We start from the raw sequence: 12,827 nt of genomic DNA on the forward strand, positions 1-12,827 counted from the left end.
TGGATAGGTTCACTCTTTCTAAAACATGTTGCCAAATGACAGCTAATAAAGCCATTTCAAAAGTGTCCATTTTTTTATGTTTTACAGCTGCATTCGTTAACATTCGTCGTTTGAGATATTAAAAAGCGCATTTTTTATTTCGTTGAAGTCAGTGTAGGTATAACGCTTTAGTTGCGTCCGCCCTTGCGGACCACCTAGTTTCACTAACTGTTTTCTATCCTATTCCATTGATGGATATACTTAAATGTTATTTTTTGTGCAGTATTTTTGCCTCCCTCTCATAATTTTCCGCTTTAGGCAATTGCCTATATTGCCTAATGGATAAAGTGGCCCTGGGTGTCGTTGAAAAGAGCTTTTATAGGAAGAATATTTACATCTCTACCGTATGTATGATTGTTTAAAATAATTTTACAAAAGTGTAATTACCTACTGTATCATCATCATACATTTTTAATTTACGTTAAAGGAAATTAATATTTTGAAAAAAGAGTAAAAGTAATAATATTCGAACTATTTTATTAACCAGAAATAGATGAAATAGGCGAAAGCGCATTACAATATTGCCGCAGGAACTAGGTAAACGACAAGTAAATAAATTCACAAACTGGTTTCTAAACTATAGATACGCAACAATACATACGCGTGAATGAAGGTTTGCATAACTGCTGCAGAACAAAATCATTCAATGGCTTGTTAAGCATCTAAATTCAATATAAAATGGAGACACTATTTTTTATAAATGACATCGGCATCAAAATAAAGAAAATTTAGGATATAACACAACCAATTAAGGTCAATTAAGTTGACAAGAGTTGTGTAATATTCTATAGATGACTTCTTCTTTAGCTTATTGGTAGGTATCTAGGTACTCAAGAAAAATGAGATTCAAAAACAAAACAAAAATTAAAAGAACAAGTCTTATCCACGTGATACTAATATAATGTTTTCCTCTTAATCTACAATAAGTGTGAACTGGTTTTGAAAAAGATCTTCTTCTTCTTCTTTTTTCTTCTTCTTCTTCTTCTTCTTCTTCTTCTTCTTCTTCTTGTTCTTCTTCTTCTTCTTCTTCTTCTTCTTCTTGTTATACTTATTGTAGATCTGTCGATCTGTTAATTCCGACGCTGAAGTATTTCTTGGGAGGTAGACTGCCAGCTATCTCTCCATCTTTTTGGTGGTCTTCCCGGTGGACGCTTGCATGCTGGTTTTCCTTCTAGCGCAATTCTTGGTAGTCTGTGCTCCTCCATTCTTTTCACATGACTGAACAATTCTCTTCGTCTTTGCCTGCCTCATCTGACTACATCTTGCACGCCACATTGTTCCCTGATGATATTGTTTCGTATTCTATCTCTTCTTGTCTTCCCTGCTATTGCTCTTAGTGTCTTCATTTCGGCTGTTCGTAGCATCTTAGAAAAACACCTAAGACATATAAATAAAAAAATATCCAAATATAGACCAAACAAAGCAAACAGTTTTAGATTAGATGTGTCAGAGAAAATAATAAAATATTATGGTTTGTGTTTAAGCCAGGAGGAGTAAACTAACAGATTCATACCCAAGAAAGTCCCTAAAAAATCACCAAATACATCTTCTTTTTTTGTGTATCATATCGGCCTTTGACGGTAATCCATATAAAATATTATATTATACTAGTATGTCGCTAAAGAGATCTAAAAACAACTCTTTTTTTATATAAAAGTAGAATAAAAATCTAAAAATTAAAGGAATAACGCAGAAAACACAAAAAGCGCTGATAAAACTTAATTATCGCTGACATAGCCTATGAAACTCCAATAGTGTCAAAATTTCATAGGAGTGGAGTAAACTTGCCTGAGGTTGGACTAATTACAAACAAGAATTACGGCGCGATAAATTTGAATTACTGCTCCTGATTTAAAAACAGACCATAGTTTACGAATAGGATGTCAAAAAGCAAAAGGTCATCAAATAGCAAACGAGAAAGTTCCACTTCAAAAAGTGAAAAGAAAAGTAGGCAGTAGGGGGGCGCACTATGAGTCATGATTGATGAATTTTTGCAGGATTGTTTCATAAAAATACTTACAATTTACGGGTAATAGTGCCCGAAAAATTTTGAAGGGTACTCCAAATGTCCGACGCATCTAAGTTTAGAAACCCCTATTAGGGGAGTGCAATTAGAACGAAAAAATACATTGTTTCGGAAAAATACGAACATAGCTTATATTTTTCTAAAACTTTTTTTGTTAGTTTTTATACATGTTAAAGTAAAAAGTTCTACTCGCAGATTTGGCCGCTAATTGTTTATTAATTGTTTAAACAATAATAATTTTTTTGTGTAAATGATTTTGAAAATAAAGTTAAATTCAGTATTTTACTTTAATCAAATATGTTTCTATTTTGTTTTTGATTGTGCTGAATCCGAATATGGCATTGCAATTTGAAAATTCTTATACAGAAGCTCTTATAGAGTGTGTCTGCGTAGCTAGGAACCACATGGAAAACTTTTTTATTATCAATTTTACGAAAAAGTTATTCTTAATAAAATGCTCTGGATAGTCAAAAATCTAAAACTCAACCATCAGATATCAAATTTTATCAATTTTATACCAGTTATGTCAAAAATATGAATTTCGTTAAAGAGTAAAGTACCTTTATATACCAGAATATCAAAAAATGCTATTATGAAAAAATGTTTGAAATTAGAAACGTCTAAATATGCAATTACATCATTCTAATCAAAAAAAAAATTAAATTTTTTCTCAAATTACGGATACTCATCATCATTTTATTACAATTATAATAACTATTTTATTATCACTTTTACGAAAAAAAGTCATTCTTCATAAAATGCCTGGTCTAAAATCTAAGATACAATCATCAGATATCAAACTTTTTTAATTTTAGAGAGTTAAGTGCCTTTATTATTCACAATATTTTAATTAGAAGGATGTAATTGAACACTAAAACAAATTTTTTAATTCCAAACAACTTTTTTTAATAACAATTTTCGATATTGTGAAATGTAAAGATACTTTACTCTTGAGTGAAATTCATATTTTTTGACATACCTCGTATAATATTAATTAAATTTGATATTTGATGATTGCATCTTAGATTATATACGATGTAGAGTATTTTATAAAGAATAACTTTTTTTTCGTAAAACTGATAATAAAAAAGTTATCAATACGTTCCAAATTATGCAGACATACTGTATAAGAGCTAAAAAAAATTTTTTTGTTGAAAATTTATTATTGTTGAAGCTTATTATTAAATGTATTTTAGGTAAGTTTTACAGAAAAAAGTTTTGACTTTGTATAAACATTTTTTTAGCTGGTAATTTTCGGTTTCTGTACATTTTTGTTATCTTTCTTAACTTTCTTAAAAAGAAATAGTTTATTACATTTCTAAAGTAAAATAATTTAGTGAATTTTAAATATTACATCCTAAGCTTTAAAAAAGCACTTATAAAACTGTGATAGATCTGTTCAAACTTGAGTTATACCGTCTTAAAATGGTGGTAATTCTATAAAACTACGAAGATTTTAAAAGTTACAATTTTTGAGACGTCATATCATTTAAATTAAATTTTTGAGATTTTTTTTGAATGAAACGTCATTTAGTAAGATGATTGAAAGGTAAATTGTGCAAAATTGAGAGTTTTATAAGAAAAATTGTATTAGTTACACATTTTTAAATATATTTAAACAAAATTCATGTAAGGCTCACTTTCCGCCCACACCGTACTTATGCCCATACATTTTATTTATTTCTATTATAACCATAAGATAGCTTAATTATTCTTCTTTCATGTTCAATTTGTAAAATTTTATTCGATCAATCAGTTAAAGAATTACATTAAAATAACTAAACCGTGCACTTCGCCGTACGTTAGTTTACAGTGCGCCAATGTTTGCGAGTAGGGCGACTTTAGCGTTATAAATAAAAAATTATAGAAGATACAGATTTAATTTTAAAAAATTCTTTATATAAGATTTTTTTTGTAAAATTTTCTGAATTTTTCAATGGTCAAGTCAGTTTCTTTTCTAAAATTTATATTTTCGGAGTTATTTAAAAAAAAACATCTTATTTCGTAGTTATTTGTTTAATAAAAAATGAAGCACCCACTTCTCGGGTAGAACTTTTTGATATGTTGTTTACTAAACATTTGTTAATGAAATTACAAAAAGTTCTATCTTGTTTGATATTTTCCGAAGTGAAAATCTATATGCACTCCCCTATATATTAACGAAACGCCTTCCCCCGGGAAATTTTTCCGTATTAGTAAAATTGTCCAAATGAGTCCGAAGTAAGTAATGTAAGGTTATTTTGTAAGTAAATACTACGGTTTGGCTGCAGCTCAAGGTACTCGAAGCTCAAAATAGCCATGATGATTGCAACCTTCGTCGCGGAGATGGCATTTAAAGAAGATGAACCTAGCATTCCACGGAAGCTTGGCCAGAATCAAATTCAATAAAATTGGATGACACTTCATTATTGATCTGTTTGTAGACTTCAGAGACTTCACTCAACAAACATGAAAGCGTCAGATTTGGAGAACGAATTTAAAGATTGATTATGTTGGCTGTTGTTTAAGTGTATTAAAAAATTCATCAGAGTTGATACGATTGGTTATACAAGAGATGGAGTTTAACTACCTAGGCATCACACTATCTAGCTACGGAAGGCTCGAAACAGAAGTGGAAGATCAAGTGAATAGAGCAAACAGAGCCGCAGGTTGCCTGAATGACACAATATGGAGAAATAAAAATATCGGAAAAGAAATGAAAGGCAGAATTTACAAAACAGTCATCAGACCAATAATGACATACGCGGCAGAAACACGACCCGACACAGAGAGGACAAAAAGACTGCTCGAAACAGCGGAGTTGAAGACCCTTCGAAAAATCGATGGTAAGACTGTATGGGACAGAGTTAGAAGTACAGATATACGACGGAGATGCAAGGTGGATAACATTAATAACTGAAGTAGTCAACTTTGTGCAAGCATATTATTTTCTGTGAAACTGTGTCCGTGTTCTGTGTCTATGTCGCAAACATAGACATATAATATCTAGATTACGCTCTGCAATCTAATTTTTTTTCTTAGTGCGACAAAGAAAAGTGTTTGTAATTAGATTAGGCATCTCTTTCTAATCCGCGGGGTTTATAAAATCTGCAGCAGTGGGAAGGGCGCATATGAAATGCCTTCCGAAGAAGGGTTTCTTACCTGTCGCTAAAATGGTCACATACGAATTGTCTCCCAAGCCCTAATATATTACATGCTTCTAATCTTTATGTGAAGGTGAGACGTTGCCACATCTTCGTCTCTTTTTAAATTTTTGGCAAAATTGGTAATTTGTTATTTAATTTATTTTTTCTACAACCGTGTTAAAAATGCAATTTTTAGCACTCCATACGAGCGTTAAAAATGCTACTTTAAGGCACTACTGCTTTAAAAAATTTTTAAGGCACTGCAGTTCGTATTGACCGTATATGCAATTTTGATGTAATTCAAAAAAAATATAAAATTGGAATGGAAGTAAAAGTTTTTGTAGATATTGCCCTGTAATTACGTTTGTAGAAAAAATATTGTATTATATGTGTGTTAAAAAGTACATTTTTAAGGCACTCATGTGAATTGCAGAACTCGCTTTCGCTCATTCTGCAAACTTTCACATGCGTGCCTTAAACGTGTAGTATTAACACTTATATCATAAATAACTATTATTTTCAACCTTTATGTATTAAACATTATTGACACTAGGCAGTATTTATAAATTTCAACTAAATTATACATATGTAATTAAATTAGTTTTATAACCCTTATAATAACCATTATTTTTTGTTATTAATAATTTGACAAAAAATACAAACATATAATAAGTATTTTATAGATTTAATTAAAATAACGTCACAAAACAATTATTTGGAAAATATTACAAAATGTGGATGGGTCATTCCATTTCAAATCACTCAATTTTGGAGAAAAAAAAAATTTGGACCTCTGATTTGTCTGAAAATTGGTATATAGCTTCTGCGGGACGTAAAAATAAGATATTTAAGGTCAAAAAATCTTCTTCTTTTTTTCTCAAAATGTTATTTTATGCGTTTTTACAGTGATTTGGTGTTTATTTATACAAATTTGCATTTTCTATCGTAAAGTATCAATGGAAGACAATATTTTAATAGAAGGGACTCAAAAATGTCATTATATGGCATTATAACAAGTTCCTTTGATTCAAAATAAGCTTTTGATCAAATTTTATAGTGTAGAAAACGTTAAAATACCGTTTTTTTTTACATTTTTCTCCATTCCCAAAATACATCATAATCAATTTGCCTGAAAATTTGCCCACAGATAGACAAAACATAGGACTTTAAGTGGTGAGAAGTATTTGAATTATATTACAATATCAAAAAGTTACAAGCAATATTATAGTCAAAAATATAGGCGTCTACTGTAAGTACAATTAACTCGAAAATATCGACCTCACGACAAAAATTGTTAAAAAGAAAGTGTAATAACTGTAAATACGATTTATTTGGAACAATTTAAGTTCCTACCATTTTTGTCGAAAAGTTAAAAATGGCGTAGATATTGAGCAAAACAGGTTCTCCTTTAAAATCAAGATGGAGGCTAACGTAACGAAGGAATTCATTCGTGAGTTTAAATTTAGGCTACTATTGACTCACCTAAAGATCAGAAAAATAAAATTTTGGGCAGCTCGGCATTCAAGGTCAAATGCTATCCCGACTGGGCTAATATATACTTTTGAGTCTGATATTACTGCATGTAACTTTTTTGGTATTGTAATATAATTCAAATCCTTCTAACCATTTAAAGTCCTATCTTTTGGCTATCTGTGGGCAAATTTCAGCCAAATCGATGATGATGTATTTTGGGAATGGAGGAAAATGTAAAAAACGGTATTTTAATGATTTTAACACTATAAAATTTGATCAAAAACTTGTTTTGATTCAAAATAACTTGTTATAATGCCATATAATGACATTTTTGAGTCCTTTCTATTAAAATATTATGTTTTTCATTGATACTTTACGACAGAAAATGCAAATTTGTTTAAATAAACACCAAATCACTGTAAAATCGCATAAAATAATATTTTGAGAAAAAAAGAAGAAGATTTTTTGACATATCTTATTTTTACGTCCCGCAGAAGCTATATACCAATTTTCAGACAAATCGGAGATCCAAAAGTTTTTGCCTGAGTGATTTGACATGGAATATACCGTATGGAAATATAAAATTACAATAGTTATTTTCCTAACAATTGCAGAAAGTCATACTTTTCCGAACGCGACTGCAGTTTGCCGAACGACGCGAAGCGGGAGTTCGGCAAGCAGTCGAGTGCGGAAAAGAGACTTTCTGCAAGAGTTAGGAACAATATTTTTTCTACGAGTCTTTAAAAAATGACCAAATCTTAATCAATTAATTTAATTAATATGAAAATACATACACAAATTAATTCTTTGACAAGGTTGTCAAAACCAAACTTTTAATATAATTAGTTAGCATGACGACGATCTTGGTTTCCATGACGATGATTCAAATTGACTGTTATTGTCTACCGATTTGACTTTCGAATATTATGTCGAAATAATTTTATTTCATCGAATTGTCGCGTTAATTTTATTAAAACAGGAACACAATAAGATACATTTAAAATAAAATAATAAATATTATCTAAATATTAGTTTATTGCATGTATTATAATTATTTTAAGCCATATTAAAATCTCTAAACGCGTGCGGAAAAGTAAAACGCGCGCGGAAAAGTAAAACGCGTGTGGAAAAGTAAAACTTTCTGAACTATAACGCTTGCGCGAAAGTAGAAATTTTTGCACGCTCGTAGAAAATAGTTATTTTCCTAACAAGTGCAGAAAGTCATTCTTTTCCGCACGCGACTGCAGCAGTTTGCCGAACGACGCGAAGCGGGAGTTCGGCAAGCAGTCGAGTGCGGAAAAGAGACTTTCTGCAAGAGTTAGAAAAAATATTTTTTCTAAGAGTCTTTAAAAAATTACCAAATCTTAATCAATTAATTTAATTAATATGAAAATACATACACAAATTAATTCTTTGACAAGGTTGTCAAAACTAAACTTTTAATATAATGGATTAGCACGACGTCGATCTTGGTTTCCATGACGATGATTCAAAACTACTGTTATTGTCTACCGATATGACTTTCGAATATTATGTCAAAATAATTTTATTTCATCGAATTTCATTAAAACAGGGACACAATAAGATATATTTGAAATAAATTAGTAAAAAATATCTAAATATTAGTTTATTGCATGTATTATAATTGCTTTAAGGCCATATTAACATATCTAAATTAACACGCGTGCGGAAAAGTAAAAACCGCGTGCGGAAAAGTAACACGTGTGCGTAAAAGTAACACGCGTGCGGAAAAGTGAAACTTTCTAAACTAAAATGCGTGCGCGAAAGTAGACATTTTGCACGCTCGTAGAAAAAATATTTTTCCTAAATTTATATGATACTACTTTGACAAATTCTATTCTATTTATTTTATATTCTCTTAATTCTAAAATTTTTTCAGTCAGAAAATTTATTTTTGCTGTAGGTACTTTCCGCAACAATTTTTTTTGGTGTCGAAACAGAATTCATTTTAATGTAGGTAATTATTTGAAATTGTAAAATTATATCAATAAAATTATTAATGTTAGGATGAGGGCAGTATAAAGAAGAATTATACTTGGAGTGAAAACTTTCGCATGAGTTTGTGGTTCTTTGTAAGAATAAAAAGTGCTCAGCCCAAAGATGTGGAGGAAATGTCGAATTTTCAGATACAGGTCCAGCGATATTTAAACGGATCATAGCCAATACATGTATTTCGGCTCTAGGCGGTTGGCCAACAAAATATTTTCAAATAATTATTATATTATACAAGTACAATACCTCAGTCGACTACTGGATTCTGAACTAAGCTACGTAAATGCAAAAGCCCGCCTACATTTACCATTTCATTCTGTTTAAATCAACCGAACGAGACTAGAGGTGGGCTAATTTACGATAGTGATATTTTATTCATTGTGATTTTTGTCTGTAACTGAATCAGTCATTGTGAAAACAATACATGTTACAATGTGTAAACTTTTAAGGAAACGTAAAAATATTTTCATTAATAGTTGGATATTCCGAGATAATACAATATTTTAAAAGTGAGCACGTAAAGGTTGGAATAAATTCATTTTCTCGAGAATGGACGATTTTGGTAAAAAATCCCAAAACAGTTCAATTTTTATTTTCAAATTGCGACTTTTTGACATATGTATCATACTGGTGACGTCACCCATCTGTACGTGATGAGGTCATCTATAATTTTTTTAAATGAGAATAGGGGTCGTGTGATAGCCTATTTGCAAGGTAATTCAATTCTCTATTCAGTAATATAAACATTAACTAATTATTTATACAGGGTGTCCAAAAAAATTTTTTTTTTGAATTATGTAAATTTATTGACAAAAAGAAGAATTTGTATAATATATTTAACTTAAAATACATTTTACTGCTGTCAGAAAAACAGGAAATAATGTTTATTTGACAAATAAATATTGTTTTTTGAATAAACTCAATATTAAAGCCGCCACCCACCTTCCTCTTAACAGTTTGAACATTTGATTTAAGCGAAAAGGAATGATTATTTTCCAAATAAACATTTTTTTCTGTTTTCTGAGAACAGTAAAATGTATTTTGAACTAAATAAATTACATTCATCCTTCTTTTTATGTCAATAAATTTAATTCAAAACAATTTCTTTTGGACACCCTATATAAATAATTATGTAAATGTTTATATTACTGCATAGAGAATTAAATTACCTTTCAAATGAGCTATCACACGACCCCTATTCCCATTTAAAAAAATAATCGATGACGTCATCACGCCCAGATGGGTGACGTCACTAGTATGATATATATGACAAAAAGCGTAATTTAAAAATAAAAATTGACCTCTTTCGGGATTTTTTTCCAAAATGGTCCATTCTCGAGAAAATTAATTTATTCCAACCTTTACGTGCTCTCTGTATAAGTATTATGGGTTATAAATGAATCTTTCTGAAAGGCAAAACAAGTTTAAATGTTTATGTATATATTTATATGTAAATTTAATGGCGTTGAAAAGCGTCGTCATTTTACCCAAAATATGGTCTTAGATTGTTTTCGCAATGACCGATTCAATTGTGATTTAACAGAGCAACGAAATATTCGTATATTAAACTCCTAATAAAAAGTGTTACCACTGTGGACCATCGTAAAATTCTACACGTATTATTATTTTGTTTAGGTCACTATTACAAAATTGGGTTTGCTATTAGAACGCATACCATGCCATTAGTGCCAAACAAAAATAGAAAAATTTAGTAGTTTATGGAACGTTTTTATATAAGTGGATGATAATTATGCATCATGCAATATTTGTAAGATAAAGCTGTCTTATCAAACTTAGAGAACGTAGAAAACAAAATTTTAATACATTATTGTTTCCTATAATGCACAAAATGTTAAAGGTGGTACAAAATGATGTGAAAATGAAACATTTTGGATGCTGTGCACACACAATAAATAAACTTTATTGTGAACGATGGCTTAAAGGATGAGGAAATCAGCCACAATTTAACTTAAAAAAATGATTTTATTGACGTTTCAACTTCTACCTCAGATGTTATCAAAAGTGATATAAGAAAATCATTAAAAATTTAACCAAAATAAAAAATACCATTAGCCACTTTAAAAAGAGTTCTACAAGCAACTGCTAAACTTTTAGATTTTGAAAAAATCCAGGAAACGGGAATCCTCTCAAATTACTGCAAGATGTTTCCACATGTTGTAATTCGACATTTTATATGTTGGAAAGATTTATTCAGCTAGAAGAAATTGTTAAGGCTATTATAAGCATAACAAATATGTACGTAAACACTAGTTCAACAATGTATGAGTATTTTATTAAACTGTCGATAACTGTCGATTTCAACTTTTCTTGGCAGAATAAGGTTTCGACTAATTCCTTTTAAGGATCCAACAAATGCGGAAATAGCACAGAAAATAGAATCGCTCTTATTGCAGAAAAACTTGGAATGGAACAAAAAGATAAAGGATTTACGACTCAAATTTTATTAGAACATGAGAAAACATCTGCAGATCCGGATGATATTATGGGATCGCAGGATCAGCCACGAGGCACTACGACAAGCAGGGCAATAATAGAAATGCAAAGATTTAGGGAATGCGATCGGTTGCCGCGAAATGAAGATTCGTTAAAATGGCGGAGAGAAAATAAATATATTTTTCCTTATCATGCACAAGTAGCTCAAGAACGAATTAGTGTCATTGGAACATCAGTGCCTTGCGAACGGTTATTTCCAAAGCTGGTCTAATTATTTCTGATTGAAGAACTCGAGTTAATTATAAAAAGGCTAAAAGGCTGCTATTCTGAAATTTTAATTTAAAAGTACCAAATAGTAACTAATAAGTATTTGTAGAAAATACTGGTATTTAAAGTTTACTTTGTATTTCGTTTTTAAGAGGGTAGGCGCAAAATTTCGGGACAATGCTATTTAAATGCATTTATTTCTTTCGAATCCTAAGAAAACTAGTAAGTATTTTTGAAAAATTTAAATGCAGAATAAAAAATTACATAAGTACCGAGTGCTAAAAGTCCCTGAAAACTTCTATAATGTGTATTTTAATAAGTTACAGCGGTAAAAAGAAGAGAAAATTGAGTGTGATTTTTAATTTCAAATATCTCATTTAAATGACACTTTTTTGTTCTAATGGACTTTCGGCCCTCGATAATAATGTAATCTTTCATTCCGCGTTTATATTTTTCAAAAAAACTTATTATTTTCTTAAAATTCGAAAAAAATGAATGCATTGAGAAAGCATTGGCCCGAAATTTGGCGCCTATGCTCTTGTTAGATTTTCTAATAACAATTAAGACAACGAAAAAAACATGAAATTATTTATTAATGCAATATTATTTTCATTACAAAAACTACTTTTTGAATAAAATTGTTTCCTACCTAGACAAAATAATAACACCTGTTGAATTTTTTTGAACATTTTTAATTAGGAGTTTAAAATACGACTATTTTGTTGCTCTGTTAAGTCAAGCGTCCACAGACCCGCATCGTACGCATCGTACGCAACGGATTTTAGTTTGACAATCGATAATGCGATCCGTATGATGCGGGTCAGTGGACGAGGTTACATAAGTTTCTGTACAAGGCAAACTAAAATCCGTTGCGTACGATGCGTCCGATGCGTACGATGCGGGTCTGTGGACGCTTGCCTTTAAATCACAATCACAGGTAAAAATTACGATGGGTTACCGTTACATGACTGCAAATACTTCTAGCCCACCTCTAGGTCAGAATCAGGTATAAGAATTATTATACGACCGGTTCCTATTTAAGGGTCCGCCTCGCGATCGCGCCAAGGAATAGAACCGAACCGACCGGCGACCTGACTACATGCAGAAGGCGATTGCAGAATTTGCAGATCCTTCTACCTTTTTGTGCATACGCGGTACGAATAGATTATTTTATTTTTATAAGTTTAAGTTTATGGATACGTACCTATTTAAAACATATTTTTTCACCTAAAATATTGTCTGAAGCTATTTCTTTGTGGCGTTTATGTAATTTATTATTCTAAATACGAAATAAGCCACAATTTAACTTAAAAAATTATTTTGTTAACTTTTATTTCGAACGTCATTGTCAAAATACAAAATATTAATAATTTAAACAAAAATGTTGTTGCTTAGTAAAAAAAATCTTCTAATAATTGCCGATATGAATG

The sequence above is a fragment of the Diabrotica virgifera genome, chromosome 4 (assembly GCF_917563875.1).
Source record: "Diabrotica virgifera virgifera chromosome 4, PGI_DIABVI_V3a".
Taxonomy (NCBI): Eukaryota; Metazoa; Arthropoda; class Insecta; order Coleoptera; family Chrysomelidae; genus Diabrotica; species Diabrotica virgifera.